The sequence below is a fragment of the Humulus lupulus genome, chromosome 8 (assembly GCF_963169125.1).
Source record: "Humulus lupulus chromosome 8, drHumLupu1.1, whole genome shotgun sequence".
In the NCBI taxonomy this organism is placed as follows: Eukaryota; Viridiplantae; Streptophyta; class Magnoliopsida; order Rosales; family Cannabaceae; genus Humulus; species Humulus lupulus.
The window spans coordinates 28,366,683-28,378,807 of NC_084800.1; positions in this window are offsets into that span (position 1 = coordinate 28,366,683).

Below are 12,125 nucleotides of genomic sequence, written 5' to 3' on the forward strand. Positions count from 1 at the left end.
CACCAACGCCCAAGCCATCTCACAGCATCAACCTCATCACTTCACCAGCCCACTAACCCCCATGGCCCAAGACAATGCCCAGCCTCCTCCATCAGCAAGCCCAAGGCCCAACGCCTCAGCTGCCTCTCTGCCCCATTCAGGCCCAACTTGGGCCCGTTCCCTTCTCACGCCTGGCACCCATTGCAGCCACCACCAGCCGCCTGTCTCACAGCCACCCCACAGCCCCTTGAGCCCATAAATTGCCCAAATGTACCATTTGTCCCCTATGACAAAAATGCCAACTTTTTACCCTTTTGTCTACACATTTTCACCACTATATCATCATTACACCCTATAATTTACCTCTACATACCATATTTATTTTATTTAATTAATCTAATCAATTTAATTAATTTAAATTGATTATTTTAATAATCTCACTTTGGCTATAAATATGGACTTTCAAGACCATTTTAGGGTGCTTAATTTTTGGTTACCATCTTTTTTTCTCCCATTTTCTCTCTTCCATTTGGGTTTTTCAAGAGCATTTTGCAAGTATGTATGTCTTTTATTTTGTAATTTCTACTCTAGTTATGTGCTTCTAATCTTTTTCATAAGATTATTAAGATCATGATGAAGCAACTTGTAACTAGGTAATATTTATGTTGTATGTTGATTTCCCTTGTAATGCAACAAGTTTATGGATTTTTCTTCTTCATATATTTCTTTCATCTTAAATATCTTGTATTTTAGATTGTTAGAACATATTTACACTTTGTTCTTCATTAGTGCATAAACATAATATTCTTTGTGTAAGATGTGTCATTAAATTGTACACATCCATGCTTAGAACAAAAATATTATGTTTTGCCTTATAAGTAATGTTCATTGATTTATTTGTTATTTCATTAGATTGATTTACACTAAATGCTTTGAAATTATAATTTTGAAAAGTGAAGAAAAATCCTATCTTTTTATAAGAAATTTGTGCTTAAAATTATAAATCTTTTTGGAAAATGATAGTTTAAATTATTTTAACTATCACTAAAATTTGGGAATCAACATACTAATAAATATTATTAAACTTACAATTTGTGGATTCTAGTATCTTAATAATCTTTTCTTTTAACACTTATTGTCAACTCACTATTGCTTTATTTATATTCTCTTAAATAGCTTTATTTTTTAATATTTTATTTTATGTTCATACTATTAAAACTCATCAATCTTTGGAGCTAGGTTAGAATTTGTAACTTTTGATTTAAAATAGTTTTCTTTTTTATTTTAGACAACTCCTTTGGGTTCGATCTCGTGCTTACACGAAAACTATTTTATAAATACGATTTGTGCGCTTGCGAGTATAAATATTTAAAACATACCCGTTTTGGGTCCATCACTTCCCACCATGCAACAGACCACAACTTCACAGACTACGATCATTGCAAATAACTGCCCATGATCGTGGGGAGAAAAAATATCCCAGAAATTCCAAGGGTCCAAAAATAAGTGGTAACTCCCACTTTTTCCTTTAAATAATCCTTACTCTCTCACATTCCCACTTATACAAGAAAATCAACTTTTAAAACCCTTCTTCTTCTTTTTTCTCTCTTGGCCGAAATTTCTTGGCTTCTCCTTCTTTTGGCCGAAACTTCAAGGGACTCCAAGGGGAAGCTCTTCATTCCTTCAAGAAATCTCCAAGCAAATAAAGGGTTCTCCAAAGTTGGGTAAGTCTTCTCCTCCATGCTCTCATATTGTTGTTATTTTCTTCAAAAACTTCATGAAATAACATGCTATGGCCGAAACTTTATTGGGAGTTTTTTCTTGAATTTGTTCATGAATCTTATAGATATAATGTGTTGGGTGGCTATTTTGATGATGTTTGTATTATGGGTAACCCAACATTATCTTCAATTTCATAAGAATTTTAAGAAAAATAAGTCAATTTAGTATAAACCATGATTATGGGTTTTGGGGTTTTTGATGGCATGGATGGTTTCAAGAACATTGATGAACTTCACAATTTTCTTATTTTGATCTTGTGATTGTGAGCTTTGGATGAGGAAACATGTTCATGTTAAGGAGTTTAAGCTTTTATTTCCGGCTCAAGGAATATAGTGGTTTTATGGTGAGATTTGGGGGTATGGACGATCGACTATTGTCATTTTTGTTCTTGGTAAACATGTGGTCCGATCGGACCACATATGCACTCCTCGGACCAAGTGGAATCCGACCGGACACACGCATCGGGCTCCCCATGGGCATGCTTGGCTTGGACTCCCACGGCTAGGCACCATGCCAAGCCTGGTCCACTCGGACCAAACTCGCACCTCTCCTCGGACACCTCCTCGGACATATGGTGTCCGACCGGACACACCCCTAGCTCCTCGTACGCGCCTGCTTGGATGCACATGGCTAGCCACGCATTTCCTCGGACAAATGCTGTCCGACCGGACACACCCCTAGCTCCTCGTACGCGCCTACTTGGATGCACACGGCTGGCCACGCATCTCCTCGGGTCTAGGGAGTCCGACCGGACATGCCCATCAGCTCCTCGTCGGATGCTAAGTACTTGGACATTAGATGTCCGGTCGTATATACGGGCTAATGTTGGCTCCTCGGATGCTCTCTTTGGATGCCTAGGCATCCGATCGGATGCACAAGCCCTCCTTAGCACTAGGCAAAATTTTAAGACCAAGCATGGTATACTCCATGCCATATGCACTTTGAACACTTTTAGGAAATTTTAAACATTTTTAGGCACTTTCAAGCACTAAAATTATTTTTTCCCATGCATGCAATATTTTTACTATTTAGATAAAATTTTCTATGTAGAAAAATAAATTGTGTTCTTGTTGAATTTTATCCGTATGGTTACTCACCTCCCCATTTTTTATTTATTTTTGTAGATGAATCGCTTTGACTATAGGGGAGGTGACAACCATACGGACTCTGATACATCTATCCCGCAGTCAATCAAGACCCCTCAAAGCAGCGATTCCTCATCCAAATCTTCCACCAGTCGCACTCCTGAGGATCGCCTCCGCCACTTCAAGCAGATCCTTCCCCGTTCAGCCTTGTACTTCCTTCACGAGGAACAATTTCTTCAACAAGCTGTACAGTTGACCATGAGGGTGAAGAAGTCTAATAGACTCCCCCAGGACCAAGATCCACGCCCGCAGAGCGGTGCAAAAGGTGGTAGAACGCAGTGAGGCCCACACTGCAGCTCCTTCGAGGTCACCTCTTCTGGTGTCAAAATCAAGTAACACTCGGAGACGAATTACTCAGGAGTTTGCCACCGAGGTCCAGCACTTGGCCATCCAAAAACCACGGAAGGGACGAGAAGAAGCACCTTCCTGGTTCACTGCCCAGCCTTCAAAACTCAATCCCGGGATGTTCTACAAACACATCCAAGCTATGGGTTTGAGTGGTGTGAACGTGACATGTCCGGGCCCTCATTAGAAAGCCAACAGGCCCGGCAGAGCATACTGTGCCTGGTCCAGGCACCATATCCACGCAGGAGCGACACTCCCACTACACTCCTATTTCCGGTCTATAGCGGATTATTTCAACGTCTCCCCTTTCCAGATCACACCGAATGGGGTCCAGACGTTGTCCGCGCTGTATATTCTTTACTTTCTGCAAGGTTGGGACGAGCCCACTCCTCATGAGGTACATTATTTGTTCGACTTCAGGACTAACCCCAGCCACAAGAACACGAGTTTTTTTCACCTCTTTCACAGGCAAAAGGGGATTAAATACCTTAGTGGTATCGCACACAAGTCGAACCCCGGGAAATACTACACAGAGTATTTCCTCACATCAGACATCAAAGCCAACAACTTGGCTTTTACACATGTGGGTCCGTTCGAGCAACCCTTGCCTACTCAAGGGATGTTCAAGCAAGCAAAGGTGCTGGCTAACATGAGTATCGAGGAGAAAGACGTGAAAAGTTTGGTCACTGTAGATAACCTTTAGATGGTGGGTCTGATACCGTGTAACCAAAATATCACGATGGAGAGTACCACTGAGGAGAACAACGCGACTGATCAGTCCAATGCGGGCACTGAGGTGGTGACTGACCAGTTTTCTCCTGGGCCATCTCCGCTTTCCCATAGACTTGGCGATCTTGTCATTAGGGAGCCTCAGCCTGAGCCTCGGCACAGATCTGCTATTCTCGCTCAGTCCGGGAAAGGAAAGGCCATCCAGACTGAGAGGGACCTCAGCTCATCTTCGGACGACGAGGATGACTTCATCGATCAGATTCTCAACTCAGGTCTAGTAGTCATAGGAATATGTTTAATAACTTGGTGATTTGAGACTAATAAAATTTTTAGTAGTAATATAATTATCTACATTTTTATATATATATATATATATTTTTAACGAATCTTATGTTTTCCTCTTTTGCAGATCCAGAGATGTTCAGGCACTGCATCGTTCCTCCTGCTCCAAAGAGGAAGTCTGGCGAAGGAAGTGGCCTCACTCCCCCGAGGAAGGTCCCGAGGGCAGTGCCACCGAGCTAAGGGAGACAACCTGAGGGGTCAGTTACGATCCCGCAGTTGACCCCTTCCTCACTTCCTCCATCAGCGAGCCTAACTCCCCCTGGTCCGTCCGGCCCGAGCGAGGCACTCCGTACTGCTAGCACCAAACTTAGGGGGGCAGTTGATCAGACCCTCCACGACGCTTCAACAATTCAAGGCTTTGAATCTTTCCCTCGACTCAGTGTTGACGTTGTCTTAGAGAGAGGGATTGCTCAATTGACAAATGTAAGTGCTCTACCACAAGATAGAATGTTTTTTACGTTCATGCCTTGTAGTAACTTTTTGTTTTTCATGCAGACTCTCATGACCATCTGTCATGCCCAGCAGCGATTAGTCGACTACAAGGAGTTGATCAAGGTCCTAAATGATCAACTCGTGGAGGCTCAAGCGAAAATGGACACTCTTCAATCAAAGCTGGAACGGGCGGAGAAGACTGTAATTGAGCAAAATGAGTCTCTCAAGGGGTTGGCTGATGGGAATGATCAGCTAACCCAAGCCAACAAGTCCTTGACTGATCGACTAGACAGACTGACTCGTGAGAACGAGGGATTAGCTCGTGAGAATGAGGGACTAATTAGTGAGAATGAAGAGCTGAAGCAGGAGAAGGAAGCTGATCTAACCCGCTACGAGGAGACTTGCTTCAACTGCTTTTACCAGGTGTGGAAGCTAAATAAACCCCTTAAGCTCGACTTTCTCACCGATGAGATTAAGGCAGAGGAGCTCACCAGATGTAAGGCCAGGGCTGCTGAGGAAGCTGCTAATCCTACCGGCCCTACACCTGCCTCCTCTACACTGTCATTTCAAGCGAGAGGAGCAGTTGATGCCGAGGAGGGGGTTGATCAGCCTACCAGAGCAGCCGACCAGTGATTCCTCATCCTACTAGAGAAGCTTCTGCACGACCAGTTGTAGTCCTACTAGCCCTTTATCATAGTTTGTTTTTTTTTTTTTTTGTACTTTTGCTCGTATGATTGAGCTATTTGGCACTTGCACTTTACTTTTCTTGTTTAACTAACTTGAAACATTTAAGTCTTTTTACACTTAAGACATTACAAGTTTATTGTGAATAGTAAAGTCTCTATATGCCCTCAACTTTCACATGAGTATTTAGTTTTCTAACTTAGAAATTCTAAAAGTTTCATAAGTCCATACTAAATATACTTCCTCACGCTCTTATTGCTCTAACATTTTATGAGCATAATGTTTATTATCACACAAATATCTGCTTCTAACTTGATTTTTTTTTTTTAAATTCCAAGTTACTTAAGCTTTGTCAAACAAGTTAGCTTAATGGCCTTTTTAGACTTCCAAATTTACAAGTCAGCCTAAAAACAGATATCTTTGCTCGTGTTCTTATTGCCTATGTTGAAGTGCACGCCAGTATTCCTTATGTACACGCCAGTATACTCTATGTGCACGCCGGTATACTGGTGGAGTGCATGCCAGTATGCCTTATGTGCACGCCAATATACTCTATGTGCCCCCCAAGTGATTGAGGGTTGAAAAATCCTTGATCACTTGCTACTTGACCGAATTTGTCCGAGCAGTGACTACTCGTGAAACACATAGAATATACAAACATATTTCAGCAGTTAACCACTACAAAAACATGCAACTATTTAAACGTTGTTCATTCATCTCATGGATACCGACCAGTTGAACACTATCCGATATATATGTATATTTATTTTTAGAAGACCTGTTTTGTTTAAATCGTAATGACAGTTGAACACTGCCAAGGAAGAATAATCAACACATATGCAAAATTTGTAGCAAGATTCGACCACGCTGCGCGTGATCTCTTTTATTACTCGTAATAATAAATGACAAAACGTGTCTAACAACGAGTTTCAAACAAAATAACATTGTTCAAAATAACATGAATGGTTAGCAAATAGCCAGTTCACAAACAAAAAACTTAAATAACAAGTTAAGCACTTGATACAAAGCTACTACTCTGTAAGCAGTATTCATTGATAATATTTCCTCAAGTGCTCGCCATTCCAGTAATTCCTGATCAGCTCTCCATTTAACCGAGCAAGCTTGTAGGTGCCGGGTGGCAAGACTTGCTCAATTTGATATGGTCCTTCCCAGTTTGGTCCTAGCATGCCAGCTGCTGGATCTCTGACAAACACCTTTCTGAGGACCAAATCTCCGACCTGGAACTTTCGATCTCGGACTTTGGAATTGAAGTAGCGTGCCACTTTTTGCTGGTGAGCAGCAACTCTCAAGTTTGCCTCCTCTCTTCTCTCCTCGAGGAAGTCCAAAGATTCTGCTAGCAATTGGTGATTCTCCTCCTGGTTGTATATGGTCCTTCTATGAGATGGTGGGTCTATCTCCACGGGTAACATGGCTTCATACCCATATGCCAAGGAAAATGGGGTATGTCCAGTTGCTGTCTGGGCAGTAGTCCTATATGACCAAAGGGCTTCTGGCAATTCTTCCGCCCAAGCACCCTTAGCTCGCTCCAGGCGCTTTTTCAGAGTGTCCTTCAGTGTTTTTTTTACGGCTTCAACCTGCCCATTGGCTTGTGGATGGGCTACCGAGGAGAAACTTTTTGTGATGCCATGCCGAGTGCAAAAATTGGTAAATATGTCGCTGTCAAATTGGGTGCCGTTGTCAGACACTATCTTCTTAGGCAGACCATAGCGACATATTACGTTTTTAACCACAAAGTCCAACACTTTCTTTGATGTGATCGTGGCTAGTGGTTCAGCCTCAGTCCACTTAGTAAAATAATCTACTGCAACCACTGCAAACTGCACTCCTCCTTTCCCTTTGGGCAATTTCCCGATCAAATCAATCCCCCATACTGCAAAAGGCTATGGACTCTGACTTTGTTTCAAAACATTCGGAGGTGCCCTGGGCACTTTAGAAAATCTCTGACACTTATCACACTTCTTCACATACTCCATAGAATCCCCGTTCATCGTAGGCCAGAAAAATCCTTGCCGCAAGATCTTTTTAGATAGACTCTGCCCCCCAGCATGATCTCCACAGAACCCTTCGTGCACTTCAGCTAATAAATTTTTTGACTGGTCGGGTGTTATGCACCTGAGTAGAGGTAGGGAGTACCCCCTTCTATACAACACTCCATCCATCATGGTGTACCTAGCAGCTTGCCTCATAATCTTCCTTGCTTCATTACGATCATTTGGGAGGGTTCCTTGCTCAAGATAAGCAATGATGGGAGTCATCCAGATGTCAGTTATTGTGATCGGCATGGCTTCTTGTTCACCAATGCTTAGGTCCGCCAAGTATTCTACTGGTACTATATTCAGAGTTTCGACATCTTTTGCACTAGCTAGCTTTCCTAGAGCGTTCGCGTTAGAGTTATGCTCTCGTGGTACTAACTTGATGGTGTACTCCTCGAACTGTGCTAGCAGATCTTTGGTCTTATTTAAGTATGCCCCCATGCGTAGGCCCCTTGCCTGGTATTCCCCCAAGACTTGGTAGACCACCAATTGGGAATCGCTATTTACTTCCACCGACCGGGCACGTACATCTTTAGCCAGTCGCAAGCCTGCTAGGAGGGTTTCATGCTCTGCCTCATTATTGGAAGCATTGAATCCGAACCTCAGTGCACAATGAATTCGGTGCTTCTCTGGTGTGATCAATATAATTCCAGCTCCTGAGTGATGCTCATTCGACGACCCATCAACGAAAAGTTGCCAAGTAGGGAGTTCATCTTTCTGCCCAGTGACATGTTCTTGCTGGTCGGGAACATCAGCGATCCCGGTACATTCAGCGATGAAATCTGCCAAAGCTTGACCCTTAATAGAAGATCTCGGCTGGTACTTGATTTTGAATTGGCCTAACTCAACTGCCCATTTAAGTAGCTGACCAGACGATTTCGGCTTCTGTAGGACTTGGCGTAGAGGCTGGTCAGTAAGGACCTTAATGGGGTGTGCTTAGAAGTATGGCCGCAATTTTCGTGATGCGAGTACCAAGCAATAAGCCAACTTCTCGATCACGGGATACTTGGACTCTGCTCCTATCAGTCGTTTGCTAACATAGTACACCGGGTGCTGCACTCTATCCTCTTCTCGTACTAAGGCAGCACTAACAGCATGCTCCGTGACTGCTAAATACAAAAAGAGGTCTTCTTCATCAACTGGTTTAGAAAGAACATGAGGTTGGGCCAAATGCTCCTTTATGGACTGGAAAGCTTGCTCACATTCTGCCGTCCACTCAAACTTCTTGCCACCTCTAAGCAGGTTAAAAAACGGGACACACTTGTCTGTTGATTTAGAAACGAACCTGCTTAGAGCTGCAATCCGCCCACTCAAGCTTTGTACATCCTTTATTCTAGCTGGAGACTTCATTTCTATGAGAGCCTTTATCTTTTCTAGGTTTTCCTCTATTCCTCGGGAGTTTACAATAAACCCAAGAAATTTTCCAAAACCCACTCCAAATGAGCACTTGAGGGGGTTTAACTTCATGATGTACTTTCTCAGTATTGCAAAGCACTCCTCTAAGTCTCGCATGTGCCCTCCAGCTTCCTTTGATTTCACCAGCATATCGTCTACGTACACCTCCATGCTCTTGCCGATTAAGTCGCGAAACATACCATTCACCAAACGTTGGTAGGCAGCTCCCGCATTCTTCAGTCTGAAGGGCATGACCCTATAGCAGTATAGCCCTATATCTGTTCGGAAGCTGGTATGCTCTTCATCAGGAGGATGCATGCTGATCTAGTTGTACCCCGAATATGCATCCATGAAGGACAATGTTTCATGACCAAAGGTTGCATCTACCAACTGGTTTATTCTCGGTAAAGGAAAGCAATCCTTTGGGCATGCTTTGTTCAGATCAGTAAAATCTACACAAGTCCTCCATTTTCCATTGGGTTTGGGCACCAACACTGGGTTTGAAACCCAGGAAGGGTAATATGCTTCCCTTATAAACCCATTCTCCTTTAGCCGCTCTACTTCCTCCTTAAGAGCTTTTGCTTGATCCTTGTCAAGCAATCTCCTCTTCTGCTGCACTGCTGGATAGCTTTCATCCACGTTGAGCACGTGGCTGATCACATTTGGTGAGATACCCACCATATCTTTATGAGACCAGGCGAAGACATCTTGATTCCTTCGCAAGAATTCTACCAGTTGTGCTCTCACCTCTGCTTTCAACTTTTTTCCAATTTTGACCCCTCTGGTCGGGTCATTCTCATCTATCAGGACCTTCTCTAACTCCTCGGATGGTCCCACATCACTTTCATAATCCCCAAAGCGAGGATCAAAGTCCCTTCCCTCACTTTGGGCAACGCCCTATTTGGTAACTTCATCACCGGATGGGGTTTTCTGCTCTTTTAGACCAAGAATGCTCTCTTGGTCAAACTCCTCTAACATCTCTTCCTAATCGGTTACAACTGCTAAACTTCAGTCGACATCCATCTCGTCCACCTCCTCTCTCTCAGCACATACAATCATGTTGCTCTCCTTGGCCCCCTTCCTTGCCTTAGCTACCGAGGCATTATAGCACTCCCTAGCCTCCCTCTGGTCTCCTTGGACACAGCCTATGCCAGCACTGGTCGGGAACTTCATGGAAATGTGCCAGATTGAAACTACCGCATGTAAGTTTGTGAGCAGTGGTTGTTTAACGCCCAAACGTGACTTCCACTTAGCGGTAGTCGTAGTATAGATCGGGCGGTCGATTCCACAAGGAGGCAAGGGAATAAAGTTAATCAATAAATCAAGTTTAGAGATAAATAATGTGAGGAAAATAGAACAAGTGATATTTTTGTTGTTTTTGAAATTTAAAGATTATAAATAAAGATAGAATAAAGTGTGATGTAACAATAGGTAACAAGTAGGAAGGATCAAGAGTCACCAATATGCATACTTATTTATTTGGATCTTTGATTCACAAAAATTACACAAATGGATAGTTCACATCCCAACTATTCATTTGGAAGATTTAACATTAAAGCACAAATATATTTCACAAAAATGCATTCAAGTGATTAATATTCTTTACCATGGAAAGATGAGATAAATCTTATGAGAAATCTAAAAATGACATTATACCATTGGCAATAATGCAATAAAAGATTGGACATAAAACCTAACACAAATATTACTTGTACCATTTATAAAATACATAGAAAGAGCATGACTAATTCTATATAGATTTTAGCAAAAGTACATATATATGAGTGAGATGGAGAAAATGATAAAGATATTATCTATATTATTTTCACTAATTTGATAATACATAGAAAGTACATGACAAAATCTATATACTATTAGTAAACATAAATATAGATAATAAGATGAAGAAATAGAGATGAAAGAAAATAAATCACTAAAATATATAAACTTTAAGCACATGGTGAATCAAAAATACCAAACAAAGTCATAGTGCATATAGGATCATCATAACCTTCCTAAGAAGGTTAGCCTATTATGCTAGACATTCTCATAAAATTCTAGAGAGAAAATATGAGAGATGAGACTAAAATTTGGTAGAGTTTTGCTACCTAAAAATTACATACCAAATGTGAAGAAGGTGTCCCTATTTATAGATGGAGAGAAGGACTAAAAAGAAATTAAATAACAATTTGGGGTTTACAAAATAAATCTGAAATATTAATAATAAAATATGATTTTGAAAAATCAAATCTTATTATTAATATTAACCTAGCTATTTTGGTGTATGGTCAAAATGTTCTTTTTCAAAAACACCAAAAAAATATGAGTTTTGAAGCTCAAAGTGATAATTTTACAAGGCCCAAAGTGTTTAAAAGATTGGGCTGGGAGTACAATGGCAGCTGGGAAAAAATTGGACCGAAGCTGGTTAAGGGAGTGAGCTGCTGCACGCGACCCGAGGCGCACACCCACAGCTGCTGCAGGCGGCTGACAGGCGTCAGGTGGCAGGCGGCTGACAGGCGTCAGGTGGCAGGCGGCTGACAGGCGCAGATGTCAGGTGTGGCAGGTGGCTAGCTCGGCTCGGCTCGGCTCGGCTCGGCTCAGCTGTGGGCTTGGGGCGTTGGGCTGAGGAATGATGAAGTCTTGGGCCAAATTCAAAGCAATAATTCTTCAAGAATGCCATTTCTTTCCTCTTTGTTTTCAGATTTAATTGTTTTCTTTCTTTTCATTTCAAAGTGCCAAAATACAACTTTAATTCCTACAAAATAACAATAAATTAAATCATAATCAAATATTTTCATTTATAAAATAAATCATATTAATTCCATGAAAATATTAATTAAAACTTAATTTATTTTGACTATTAAAATCAATAAATGTGTATTTTTTCACCACTAATCAGTGGTCGACCAATAACCACATTGTAGGCGGACGGGCAGTCAACAATCAAAAACTCGGTCATTACCGTTTCATGTTTGGGAGCCTCCCCCATCGTGTCTGGCAACTTGATTGTTCCAGCTGGTGACAATCCTTCTCCAGTAAACCCATAAATGACTTGAGAGCACGACTTTAAGTCATTGATAGATAGCTTCATCCTCTCGAAGGATGACTTATAAATAATGTTCACAGAGCTCCCTGTATCGACCAGACATCTCTTCACCTTCATATTGGCAATTTGGACTGTCACAACAAGAAGGTCATTGTGAGGATACCTCATGTGTCGAGCATCTTCTTCAGTGAA